Consider the following 13,488-nt stretch of genomic DNA (forward strand, 5'->3'; position numbering starts at 1 on the left):
GTCATATTTCATTGTAATTATTTTGTATGCTTCAATGAGGTCTCCTCGAAGTCTTCTATAGGCAAGAGTAGGTAATTTCAATTCATTTAATCTCTCCTCATATGACATTTCGGATAAATCAGGGACTTGTTTGGTGGCACGCCTTTGGACATTCTCTAACATTTCTATGTCTTTTTTAGATGTGGATTCCAGACTGGATTAGCATATTCTAGGTGTGGTCTTACTAACGATGTGAACAGAGTTTTAAAAACTTCTTTATTTATATATTCAAACGTTCGCCTTATTACTCCAACTATTGAATTTGCTTTATTAACTTTTTCATTTATATGTTTATCAAATTTCAATTTGTTGTCAATAACAACCCCTATATTTTTCTCTTCAATACTTTTTGCCATAGGTTTCAAATTCCTGTCTTACTTGTATTCAAAGTCACTAGTTTTATTTTTACCAATTCTCATCACTTTACATTTGTCCGGGTGAAATTTTAATTTCCATTTATCTGACCATTCTTTCATTTTAAATATATCTTCTTGAAGCAACTCACAATCATTTAGATTCATTATTTCCCTAAAAAATTTAGTATCATCTGCAAAAAGAAATATTTCAATTTCATTTTATAGACTCAGGGGTAAGTCATTTATATATAGTACAAAACATATCGGCCCGAGCACAGATCCTTGCGGTATTCCACTCACAACACTTTTCCATTCTGAACTCGCTCCGTTTACTAAAACACGTTGTTTTCGATTGCTCAAAAAAGACTGTATCCAGTCTATATATTTTTGACCCAAAATTATACATTTTCAGTTTGTGAATTAACTTTACATGACTTACTTTATCGAATGCCTTCATGAAATCACAATAGGCCACGTCTACAGCTCCCCATTGATCTAAAATTTCAGCCCACCTATCTATAACTGTTAAGAGTTGCAAAACTGTCGAACGATCAGTGATAAAGCCATATTGCTTGTCACTAAATAATCTGTTTACTTTCATATGATTCACCATTTCCTCCCTGACAATGGTCTCCATAACTTTACATAAAATACAAGTTAGACTAACTGGTCTATAATTTCCCGCATCTTTGCGATCACCCTTCTTAAACAACGCAGTTATATTCGCACATTTCCACTCATCTGGTAATTCACCTTTAGTCCAAGAACTATTAAAGATAATCGATAATGGCGTAGCCAAAACTGTACGTAAATCATGAAGTAATCTTGGGTGTAATTTATCCGGCTCCGGGGATTTACTAATATTTAATTTTTTCAACCTTGTCTCAACAATTTGAGGAGTAATTGTTAAAAAATCCAAAATGGCACATCTTGAGGAGCACTAATATCTGGTTGTGTAATATCCTCATCTAAAGTAAAAACTGATGTAAAAAAGTCCGCCAAAACCCCTGCTTTTTTACTATCGTTTGTTGTCATGTCTATTTTATTTTCATCTTTATATAAGTCTGTAACTGATACTTTAGTTTTAGTTTTCCTGTTCACATAGTTCCAAAAAGCCTTCGGATTACTTTTAGAATTGTCAGCTATTTTCTTCTCTCTGTGTTTAATCATTTTCCTTGTCAAATTCCTAATTTGATTTCTTGTGCGTTTATAATCCTCATAAGCCCTTAAGTCACCTTCTTTTACATATCTGTTCCATGGTCTTTGCTTTTGTCTAATTTTAGATTTAAACTTCTTGCTTTCAAGGTTAACCTTAATTTTCCTATTTCTATTGACTGATATTTTTGGTATGCATTGGTCAACAGCACTGCCTAAGGTTTCCTTAAATACTTCCCATTGCTCATTTGTACTTAAATTATTACATTTACTGTCCCAGTCTATATCGAGTATTTCCTTCATTCTATCCCAGTCCGCCTTATCATATTTATACACTATTTTTTCACAATTAGGTCCATACCTGTGGACATTAAAACAGTTACTGATAAATGCATGATCACTTTTTCCTAGAGGCGCCTCAATATTCAAATCTGAGATCATACCTTCTTCATTGCTGAATACTAGATCAATTAATGAAGGTTTGTCTTTACCTCTTCCACGGGTACTCTCTTGAAAATGCTGGTAGAGAAAACAGTCCCTCACGGATTCCAAAAATTCATACTCCATTTCACCTGGTCCCTGCGATGTGCTTGTATTCACCCAGTCTATTTCTGGATAATTCAGGTCTCCGTTAATCAGCACATGACTGTAATTTCTAGAATATATTTCCTTCAAAAGAACATTTAAATTTAAATTATTTTCAATTTCGCTACTGGGACTTCTGTAAATGGTAGTATACATTAATTTTTCATGCTTATTAAGTTCTATTTCAATACAAACATGTTCAACAAATGCCACCTTCAATTCAACCTGGTTAAATTTCAAACTTTTGTATATATATATAAGTATTCCTCTCCCTTTATCATGTTTGCCCAAGTTTAATGGTAAAATTTCATATCCCTCTATAATATACTCGGATAACTGTCTTTCAAACTTGAAATTCTTAGGTTTAACCTCTGAAATTGAAATAATGACAGGTTTCTCCTGCATGAGGTCCAATCCGGCCCTGATTTCGTGAAGTTTATCTACAGAGAACGTATCTGCGTTCGTGAAAATAACAAAAAACTTTTCAAACATATTTACATTGTCATTTTTTGTCCCTTTTTCATCTAACCTGGATGGGTCTGGGCCACCACGCCTCCACCTTTCCTTACTTTGACGATTCTTCTCTCCCACGGCATTCCGCGCACTACGTGCACGAATTTTTCAGTCTCCTTTTCTGTGCGGTCTTTTGCTTCTTTCTTCAGGTCCTTATCACGCTTATCCTTTGTCATATCGTGCTTAATACCAATCGTCCTGAAATGATCTGATTTAGAAGAAGAAAGTTTATGAGCATTTTTCATGATTCTAATTTTAGCTTCCTCCGTGAAAGTTCCAATTATAACCCGTGGTACCTCGACCTCTTCCTTATTTCCGTCCTTATTCTCAATAACCCTAGTCAAGCCTTTCTTGCCAAATCTTTTCAAGTTTTTAATTTCTTCACTATGTACATGGATCCCTATTTCTGTGATTATATCATTTATACAGTCGTTGCCTAACTTTTCACACTCTTCTTTCAAATTACTCTTATTTTTTTCCTTGATACCATAAAATGCTATATTGTTACGTCTATCAAACCTTGACTGGATTTCAGTTGTGGCCTGTTTCGCAATGTTCTCGGATGCGACTGCCTCTCCCTTCCCATCAGTTCCGTCCTTTACTTGCTTCAGCCCGGCAAGCTCCTGTTTTACCTCTTTCACGTCCTTTTCAATATCGACTAACCTGGTCTCCACTTTTTCCTGAAACTTGGACAAGAAGTCGTGACACTGATCTTCAATAGATTTACTAGTCTTTACGCTTCCAATAGCCTTGCCTACACAAATATCGCAGAACCATGGGAAGTTTGCTCGACCACTGACTTGCTTGTAGAATGCTTTTGATAGACCGAGACATGTGATACATTTAGGTTTTTCACAATACTGACAGAGAAGGAGCATGTCACCGTCCTTTGTAAATGATTGATCACAATCCATACATGTCCATGCAACTTTGCTAACACTAGCCTTTCTCTGGGAGCTTTTAAAAAAATCAACCTTTTCGTTGGACGTTTTTGGGGGCATGTGCTTACCTTCCAAATCCACCGAATCTAGCGTAAATCTCATACTATCCATCACTAATCATACACTAGAGACAAATATAAAAGTTATTAGCCACAAAACCTGTCGCATTTCACGCAAATACTTGTACCACACAACAATTTTCTTAATTTTCTTTCTCCAAATTTTCTTTTCGACCATCACCGGAAGTCGTCAACCGGTAGCTGGTAATACAAAAGTCTGCAGTAATCTACTAAAATCTATTTAAATAAACCACAACATATATATTTTAAAGTTATATTAATTGTATGTTAGGATAATATATCTTAATGATAACAAGCAATTAATGCATTTATTATATTTATCATATACATAAACAATCAAGTATAAAACACACGAACAAGTGTGCATCGATTGGCGATTCTTCAAAATGTGAAAAAGGAGAAAACTAGATACACAAAACCAGAACTCATATTTTATTATTATTTGCAACGTAAACAATTTGTATAAACATCCCTGCAATGAAATACAATGTCAGCACACTTGTCGAAAGCACATAACGGTGTATTATTCGTATATATAATCATGGCCAGTGCGCACAGTTGCCATTACCGTAACGATAATAAGTCTTATTAAATTTAACAAATTTATTTTAAATAACTCATTATCAACTTGCATATGCTAGATTTTAATGTTTATTCATAAAATTCTAAATTCTATCAGAAAACTTATGTTTAGTTAAATAGTTTTTGGGTAAAAAATCATGCATTTATAACATTTTGATTGAAAATAAAACTAATAAAAAAACGATAATTTGAAAAATTCTAGCTAAAGTTTAGAATTCTTGAAACAAATCTTATTGTTCACACAATTAATGTCATTTAACCAAAACATATTTCTATGCGGACTACGGGATTTATTGGGAAATTATGCGATAATGACTTAGTGTTACGGACATGACGCGAACGTTGCGATGATGACCATTTATTGAGACTGCACATGGTAATTTCAATACAGCTCTTTCAAAAACACTATACCGGTATTATAAACCAATCAGAATATTTCACAGATAATCACCAATCTGAACAAAAAAGTATCACTGGATATTGAAAATATTTTAACATAGATTATCACAATATAAAAAAAAAAATCTGCCAAGACTCTTGTTTTCAAATCGTAAACACCATTTTGAAATGTACACTTAGCATATCAATATGTAACCTTTTTATTATATATTGTATAATGCAATTAACATGGCATATTGCGTTGCGAACATTACCCATTAAAATCAAATGAAACAAGCAAACTGCAAACGACATAGAAAAGCAATAACATGTACGTTAAGAAAAGCGACTTCATATGCAATTATCGAACCATAAACTTTTACATTCAAATACATTCTAGCAGTGATTATATTCACCAGAATTTGTTTTATGTAAAAAAAACTTTCGTCTTTGCCTTAACGCAGAAGATAACAGTTGGAAACCCATAAATCTTGTCTTGAAAAAAGGAAAATAATCGAGATTTTGTTCTTCAACTTTAGCCCGCCAAACCGATGGGTGAATCTGACAGTGTCTTCTAGTATATGTAACCGATGGCGGCTGTATGTCAAGAAGTGTTACAACCTGGGATTCTGTTATACCACAGTCTGTCTTAACTCAGTGGCCAGAAAAATATGTTGTTGCCTATTCATGTTGTTGACTATGGTTCATAACGGTAACCTCCAATTTATCCACATCACCATCTAGAATTTCGTCAGGATATCGTTTCCCGTCATATTCCATCACCTTTAAATTATTATGTTGACTCTGAATACCTGAACATTATTATTCATACATACATACAAACACAAAAATATATACAAACTATAAAACGTTTATCAATGAAAATTGCGAGATTCAATTACAAAGCTTCTTAACAACATGACCAAATGTCTTGATATACAACACGGGCGTGTGCTCTAAATAAATAATGGTACTTAATTAGTTTGCGCAATAACAATGTGTTTCCGCAATACTGTTATCTTCTTTTACTTGGTTACTAAACCTTTTTGCGAATTTTTGGGCGATTCAGTGTTGTAGTTCGGACATTTATATTACCTAAAGTAACTGGATTTTTTGCCGTTAGTCGTTGGGGCAGCAGTTCAAGCTTGATCATTAGAGGACGTAACTAGCTTAGTTGCTGAAATTTTGCATTGGCTCAATTTCTTGAATTACACGTTTGTTCCTGGATTGACATACTAATCCGGAGCGTTTTGGTGTTTGCACTAACCAGCTAGTAACAGTGTTCCGCTAACAGCTGAGCACTTCGAATTTCCTTAACCCTTTGAGCGCTGGAATCGGATTTTGAAGGCCTTTGCAAACAGTTTGGATCCAGATGAGACGCCACAGAACGTGGCGTCTCATCAGGATCCAAACTGTTTGCTATTCTGATAGTGTTCTTTGAAAAAAATCAAAGAAAATGCTAATTTTAGAAATTCAGCAGAAGACATTTAAGCAGACGACAAATTTCCCAGCATGCAAAGGGTTAAATTAGCCCTGAATCAAAGTATTCAGCAACTTGGCAAACGTTGTAAAGTTTTGTGTTCTGCAATGGACCATTTGTTTAAGGGCATTATTGATTTGTTCATAATTACTATTTGGTCATAGTTGACATAGCCTTTCCTTGCGGGCTCGTTTACCCTGTCTTGCAGATGGGATTTTAGTCTTGTTCTGTGGTACGTTAAACATTGCAGAAATTTGTTAACATTTCATTAAAAGTCATGGTATGTTTTATTCGAAGAATTGAACAAATCAGATGTGCTTTTTTAATCGTAACCAAATCTCACGTGGAGCAGTGGTTTCCCCTCTGTTATGTGGACGTGTTTTCAATGACTTCGACTAAGCTTTTTCGTCGTCACTTTCCATTTTCAGATTCTTAAGGTCGTGGCCTTATTTCCATTTCAGGTGGTAAACAATAACTGACAGTTTGTTTCGCAGTCACTAGTGTATAAACATTTGACCTGTAAACAGCGGCAATTGCTCAATTGACTAACAACATATCAATTGCTTGACGTTCCAAAATGAAGATCCCAAATCATCAACATCGTCAGCATCGTCGTCATAGTTATCATTATCATCAACAACAACATAATCAGTATCAGCATTGGTATTTATGACAGATGAATGAACATCAGTAAATATGTTATCATCATCTTCATAAGCAGCAGCAGTCTTGTCGTTTGCTTGTTTCTGTTCGAAAAACGCCGCAAGCCGTTTAGGTTTTTAATATATGCATATTTCGGAGCGAAAAGAGCTAAATATCGATCGCTTTGGGTGAAAACTATCAAGTATTCAATAATTATAGAAAAATTGTTTTCTTTAAAAAAAAGTTTAAGGTCGCCATTTGCAATCATGAATGAATGATGTACTTTAATTAATACACATTTAATGGCTTCACGGCCAGTGAATTATATGTCAGTTGTTGCAATTTGATGCAATAAAGGGACTTAATATTAGAAGGCATGCTCATGCAGTTTGGCGATTTGTTTTGTATTCAGTTAAAACAAAATCTATGAAAATGCAGTATTGTATTAATTATTATACGGTGCACTAATTTGACTACATGTTGTATTTTCATTCAATTAATATGATTATTTTAAAATTTAAGAACATTTGTAGACGATTTAAGTGTATAAAATGTATAAACATCCTCATTCATTTGTTCTTAAATTTAGATAGATACATACAGGTCTTCACTCCATTTGACCATTAACCGTATGTGAAAGGCCAAACAAGTGGTCCGCTGTGTACATTGAGAAGCGGGATAAATACCATCATGCATGAAAATCTCAAGTTTATTCGACACCCATGGTTTCCTTCGATGAAATCATTTAGCTGTAAGATAAAAATCTTATACCATAGCTTATTTAAATATACGGAATGAAATGCACGTTCCATATCGACAAAACAACAGTTCAACAGAAAATAAATATATCGACTATTTAAAACGCTCATCAATGGTCATGCAGTTTACCAGAGTTATCCCCCGATAATTACGCACATCGTTCTTTTCATTGTTTAAAAGAACACACGGACGCAATGAATCACTTGAAGTTTGCTATTTTGCTGGCATGAGTTTGAGTCTTTCCGAAAGCGTGTATAGAATAAATTGGCATTATATGAAATAATTATTATGTCTTAACTAATTCATCTATATAACATTGATACAAGATAAATATCTGCTTGAAATTATTTAATATGGAACGGTTTTATACGTGTCTTTATTTAGGTGAACAACCGTCCACATGCCTTGTGATCACTTTTTGACGATGCGAACAGCATCGTCCAAGGTATCATAACAGTAGAATTTTTTTCACAATGGCGACCTATGTAAAAGACCGAGCCAGTCCGATTGAGATAACTCCATTTTTCAGTTACGTCCCTTTTGCATTCGCCACTGCGTAGGAAATTGCTCGTCATTGATAACATTCTCCTAGCAGAGTTGTCGTTCGTGTTTCAACATTCAACAATGGCCGCCCCCGTGAGAGTCTCGATTCAAAACTTTCTTACTGCATAAATTGGCTTGTTTCGCTATTTAGAAGCTGTTTTTTAGTATATATGAATTATTTATTCACTAAATCTCCGCTTATGACAACAATAGTTGGAATTCGAAGGATATATACTCGATGTGAATGAAGGACTTTCTGGATCGTAACAGCTTGACGCGGCAAAACTGGCATACTGGTATTTTTAGTTATCAATATAAGTCACAATGTGCTTTATAAATTGTATTCGAGCATTTTGCGACTTATTGAATGACTATGATACCCGATATCAACATGTCATCGGGGATTTGCAGATCACCAAGCTGTACTGAAATTCAACATTGATTTCAAACTCTTTACTGGTTTGTACTATTTCTTAGTGTTAGTACTTTTTATCATATTAAAGTTAAATGAACTGTGTCACAGTAAAAGAGACATTAAGGCGATTGTGGCCAGTTTGGATCTAGATCAGCCTGCAGTCGCCTGAAAGCTGTTTGCTTAAAAGCGTTTTTCTGACAATAACAAATAATTTAATTGGATACTGATTTGACTGCGCTTTTCCTGTGACCTGGCTCAAATAATAGAATTGTCATTAATCAAATTATTTATTTCGTAAAATAATCAATTGTTTTTCTTGTCCCTCGGGATCAATGACTCCAGCACGTTCCTGTTGAGAATTGAATACTGCTAAAGGCGATGCTAGGGGGCGTGAGAGATGTTGCACCTTCCAGTATCGTTCGATTGTTCATTGTCGGTTCGGGTACTACGTACATGTACCCCGGGTACTCTTTAGTATACTTACATGAATCCCGGGTACGGTAAATATACTAAAATGAACCCGGGAAATTTAACCCTAAATCCGTCGTTGTCGACTATTTTTTTCTAATAAACACATCAGGGCTTAACACTAACTTTTTTTTTCAACTAGCCCGTTCGGGCTAGTAAATGCAGAACCTACTAGCCCTGACCAATCTTTCATGTGCCCTGACCCAAGTATTATAAAAACCTTTATATTTATCATTCAACTTGTATTTTCTTGTGCTTGGAGATGCGCAATTATGATGAAATCATTCTTATTAGCTTGCATTACTAATGCTATTGAATTCAATATTCATTAATTTAAGACATCTATTTGTAATCTTCACGCCATTTCTGGAGAATTTTTCTTGTTTTTTTATTTCCTCATACTTCCTCTTACTTTCCTCCTTCCCTTTTCTTTTCGTATCCGAGGAACCCGCATCCCCACCCGTAAAGCCAAACTTAAACAACGACATGAATGTTAAAACCTTTTTTACATAGATTGCCGGGTTACCGTCTTAAAAGAAATGGTAAGTGAATCTTAGCAAAATAACGTGTTACGGTAGTTGTACCAATTGTACAGGGTTAACTCTCTACTAAAAGCCGGGATCGACCATTAATATTAGTTTTGCTAATTGAAATGCGTAAAAAATATTGTCAAAACACTTCTTATCTAAATAAAGTCTCTATCTTCCTCTAAATGGATTTATTAATCGTCTAAAGGATGGAATAACTTTTCCATATTGACAACAAATTAAAATTATTTAAAATTGATAAATAACTAATAATTTTATAGTTACTTTGTGTTAATGTCGAGTTTTATACCTTCATCATTCCGGACGATCCTGGGCGATCCCGGCTTTTAGTTTCAAACGTATTTTCATTAAGAAAACACGTCACTTCGAGGAAACCAATCAAAAACCGTGTCGGCATTCCGTTTAAAAATAGTCACTGACGTGTTTTACCAGGAAAACCGCCGGGGATTTTCTGAATTGTCGGCCTCTTTTTGATTGCAATCAGGTGGTTCCGAATCTATTTCGAGATACAATCCGTTTGTTGTCTCCGAACTCACTCTGGGATTTAATTGTCATCTGATCGTACTGTATTAAGATTTTTGCATCTTTGAAAAGCTTATTTAAAACGCGGTTTATTGATATAGAACATATAATCCCGCCCAAAATACACACCACCGGTCGGGCATGTTCCTGGGACATTGGCTAGCCCGGACCAAGGTACGGGCAGTGAATGTCGTTCGGACGTGCCTTAGTGTTAAGCCCTGCACATTTATGTCAATTTTCTGTAGAATGGCCTCTATATTACCGGAACACATACTCAAAAAGCATGTTGATCTAGTGTTTTTTGAAGAGAAGTGTGTTTAAGATAATAGGTTGCGCGTTTTACATCGGATTTTGGGCGCGAATACAACTCGGGTACAGTCTAATATGGACCGAGTACAATTACGTTTATTTACCATACCTGGGGTACATGTAAGTATACTTAGAGTATCCAAGGTACATGTAAGTATACTTAAGAGTACCCGGGGTACATGTAAGTAGTACCAGAGCCGACAATGTCCAATCGAGCTCCATTATCCCTCATGAACCGACTCAAAAAACCGATTCGGCAATATTTTACTTAATTTTTGGTTTGGTTGCTCTCGAGGGATCGAAAATTTCAGAATCTTCCTAAAAGCCTCACGGGTTTGATCCCCAGAAGCGACATTGAAAACTAGCATACTTTGTTATCTAAAAGGCTGCTAAACCTGATATACAATGATAATGTGAATTTTCTCTCACATGATGTTCATCAGTCATATTATATAAAAACTTACAGCAGTAGTAAACAACTGGACAATAATTAATGAACGCATCTTTCATTTGTCTTTGACACTTTGATTTTGACATGGCCTAGATTTAAATATGTGACTGGACTTTACCAGCACTCTTGTAACAGAGCTAAAGATTAAATGTACCATTGAAGATCACCTAAATCCAGATTTGCTATTATAGACGTGTGGAAAGTTTTAAGGGTGTGACAAGTAAGCAAACATTGGTCATTACCCAGAGGCCACAACTGATCTATTACTGTATAAAAACAAGAAAAATCAGTGCCTGATTTAGATTTTCTTAGATAGTTCAATAAAAACTAATTTCATAAGCCTGGTAACAGTTTAACGGTAATGCTACCAATGTGTCACACCAGGGCCTTGAATTTGAAATCTAGGACATGCATGGGAATTTCTTCATGAAATCAGGACACAAAATTGTATTTTAAGTCCTTAATTGACCTGGCTATAGTTCTCAGATTATTATAAGCTCAATCAGTATATTTATATAATTATTGATGCTTTGTGTATTGTAAACATATACACAATGATGCAGTTACATGATAGCAATAAATAATATTAAAGCTACCCATACTATAAAGGTCATTGACAAAGCCTATGGTCAAAATGTGAACACATTGAGTGTAATCGCCCTCTCATGCCAGCAAAAACAACACATTGACAGCTTGTCATTTTTGACAGTTCTACTTTCACTTTCATTTTGTGATATCAAACTATTAACAATAATGTGGCTGCGTTTTATGCCCCCGGTAGGATGGCCTATATCAGTTGAACTGTCAGTCAGTCAGTCAGTCAGTGTGTCAGTCTGTCCGTCCGTCCGAAAACTTTAATGGCCATAACTTTTTTAATATTGAACATAGCAACTTGATATTTGGCATACATGTGCATCTCATTGAACTGCACATTTTCAGTTGTGAAAGGTGAAGGTGAAGGTCATCCTTCAAGATCAAATGTCAAATATAAAACGTCTGTCTGTCTGTCAAAAAACTTTAACATTAGCCATAACTTTTTCAATATTGGTGTGCATGCGTATCTCATAGAGCTGCACATATTGATTGGTGAAAGGTCAAGGTCGTCCTTCAAGGTCAAGGTTAAAGGTCAAATTTTGCAATATTGAAGATAGCAACTCCATATGCGGCATGTATGTGTATGTCATGGAGCTGCACATTTTGAGTGGTGAAAGGTCAAGGTCATCCTTCAAGGTCAAAGGTAAAATATATGGCTTCAAAGGTGCGCAGCAGTGGGCATTGCGTTTCACAAACACAGCTGTTGTTTAATATATTTTCTACACATTTCTTCAAAAAACTTACATCAATACACGATTTTCTTCGTTAATTCAATCATTCCTGACAGACTTGTGTACATATTTCGCTTACATTTTGACGCGCGTAGGTAGGACCGCATTACCGCTTCCGAAATGTGTATTCATACTATTGCCTTCGAGGAACTTATCTGATGTTTGACGGAAAGGGCCGAAAATGTGCGAGTGTTGGTCAAGTTCCCCACAGGTACTACTTTACTGTTCCCCCAATTTTTTTTTCCGTACCTTAAATTTTTCGTACCCAATTTTTTTTCGTACCCATTTTTTTTTTCATCCTCAATTTTGTGTTCGTACCCAAATTTTTTTCGGTCCCAATTGTTTTGTTCCCAAATATTTTTTCGCAAAATTTTTGTACCAATTTTTTTTTCGTATCAACATACACAATTGTGGTGATTGTGGTGATGTAGATAAACTTAACTTGATGCTTTTATATCCATCCTCTCAAAAGCATCGTCACACCAGTACTGTCAGTACTTTGATTAATTTATTTTAAACTTCCCACCAGTGTAAACGGAACTGCGCAATTTGTGTACGTCGGTGGGTGTATACGTGTAGACCGCTTCAACACAGCAGTAGTTGATAAGAACGCTTATTCTCTTTTGTTAAACAAGTAAGCTCCATTTTCTATAACTTACAATTAAAAACTTAATTTCAATTGGAAGCAGGTATAAATGAGATCTTCTACCACAAACAACAGTGTCGGAAACGTTTTAAATAACATGTGTTTATTGTATTTATTTTACTACGTTTTAAAATCGAAAGTACACATTTGTATAATTTATGTTAGGTCTTTGCAAATAAGTATTGAAACGAATCCGAATTTTTGTGTTGAGGTAACTTATAAAATAAAAGTAGTATTAGATCTACTATTATATTTCTGTGATCTGCAGTGCATTATTATTAAAAAGATTTGTTAAATTAGTATCAGTAATATAACACTATTTGTTTATCAAAAATGCGCTAATTGTGGGCGTGTTTGCGTAAACTCTGTCAAAATAAAGGCATATGTCAATGAAAGATATCAAAATGATTTTTTGCGGTTAAAGAATCGTACAGTAACGTATGACGGGGATCAGTTGCTCTTGTTTATATTAAGAGCCAGGCTAATGCAAGCGGTTAAATAGCACTAATTTATTGTCACATCATTTTGAAGTTAGCTTTATATCACTACTATTAGCTATCGGTACTCCAATACTTATTGCTCCAGCGAATTAAGTTTTGCAAAATTTCTTTATTTGTTGTCTCATTTACTGGACAAGGGGACGATTGTACGCAGAATCAGTTAATGAACAATACGCAAATTTATTTTAGCCCTCGCATTTCGCTTCCAATAGACATGTTGTCGATGGAATAAAAAGTATGAACGTACACAC

The sequence above is a fragment of the Dreissena polymorpha genome, chromosome 13, assembly GCF_020536995.1.
Source record: "Dreissena polymorpha isolate Duluth1 chromosome 13, UMN_Dpol_1.0, whole genome shotgun sequence".
In the NCBI taxonomy this organism is placed as follows: Eukaryota; Metazoa; Mollusca; class Bivalvia; order Myida; family Dreissenidae; genus Dreissena; species Dreissena polymorpha.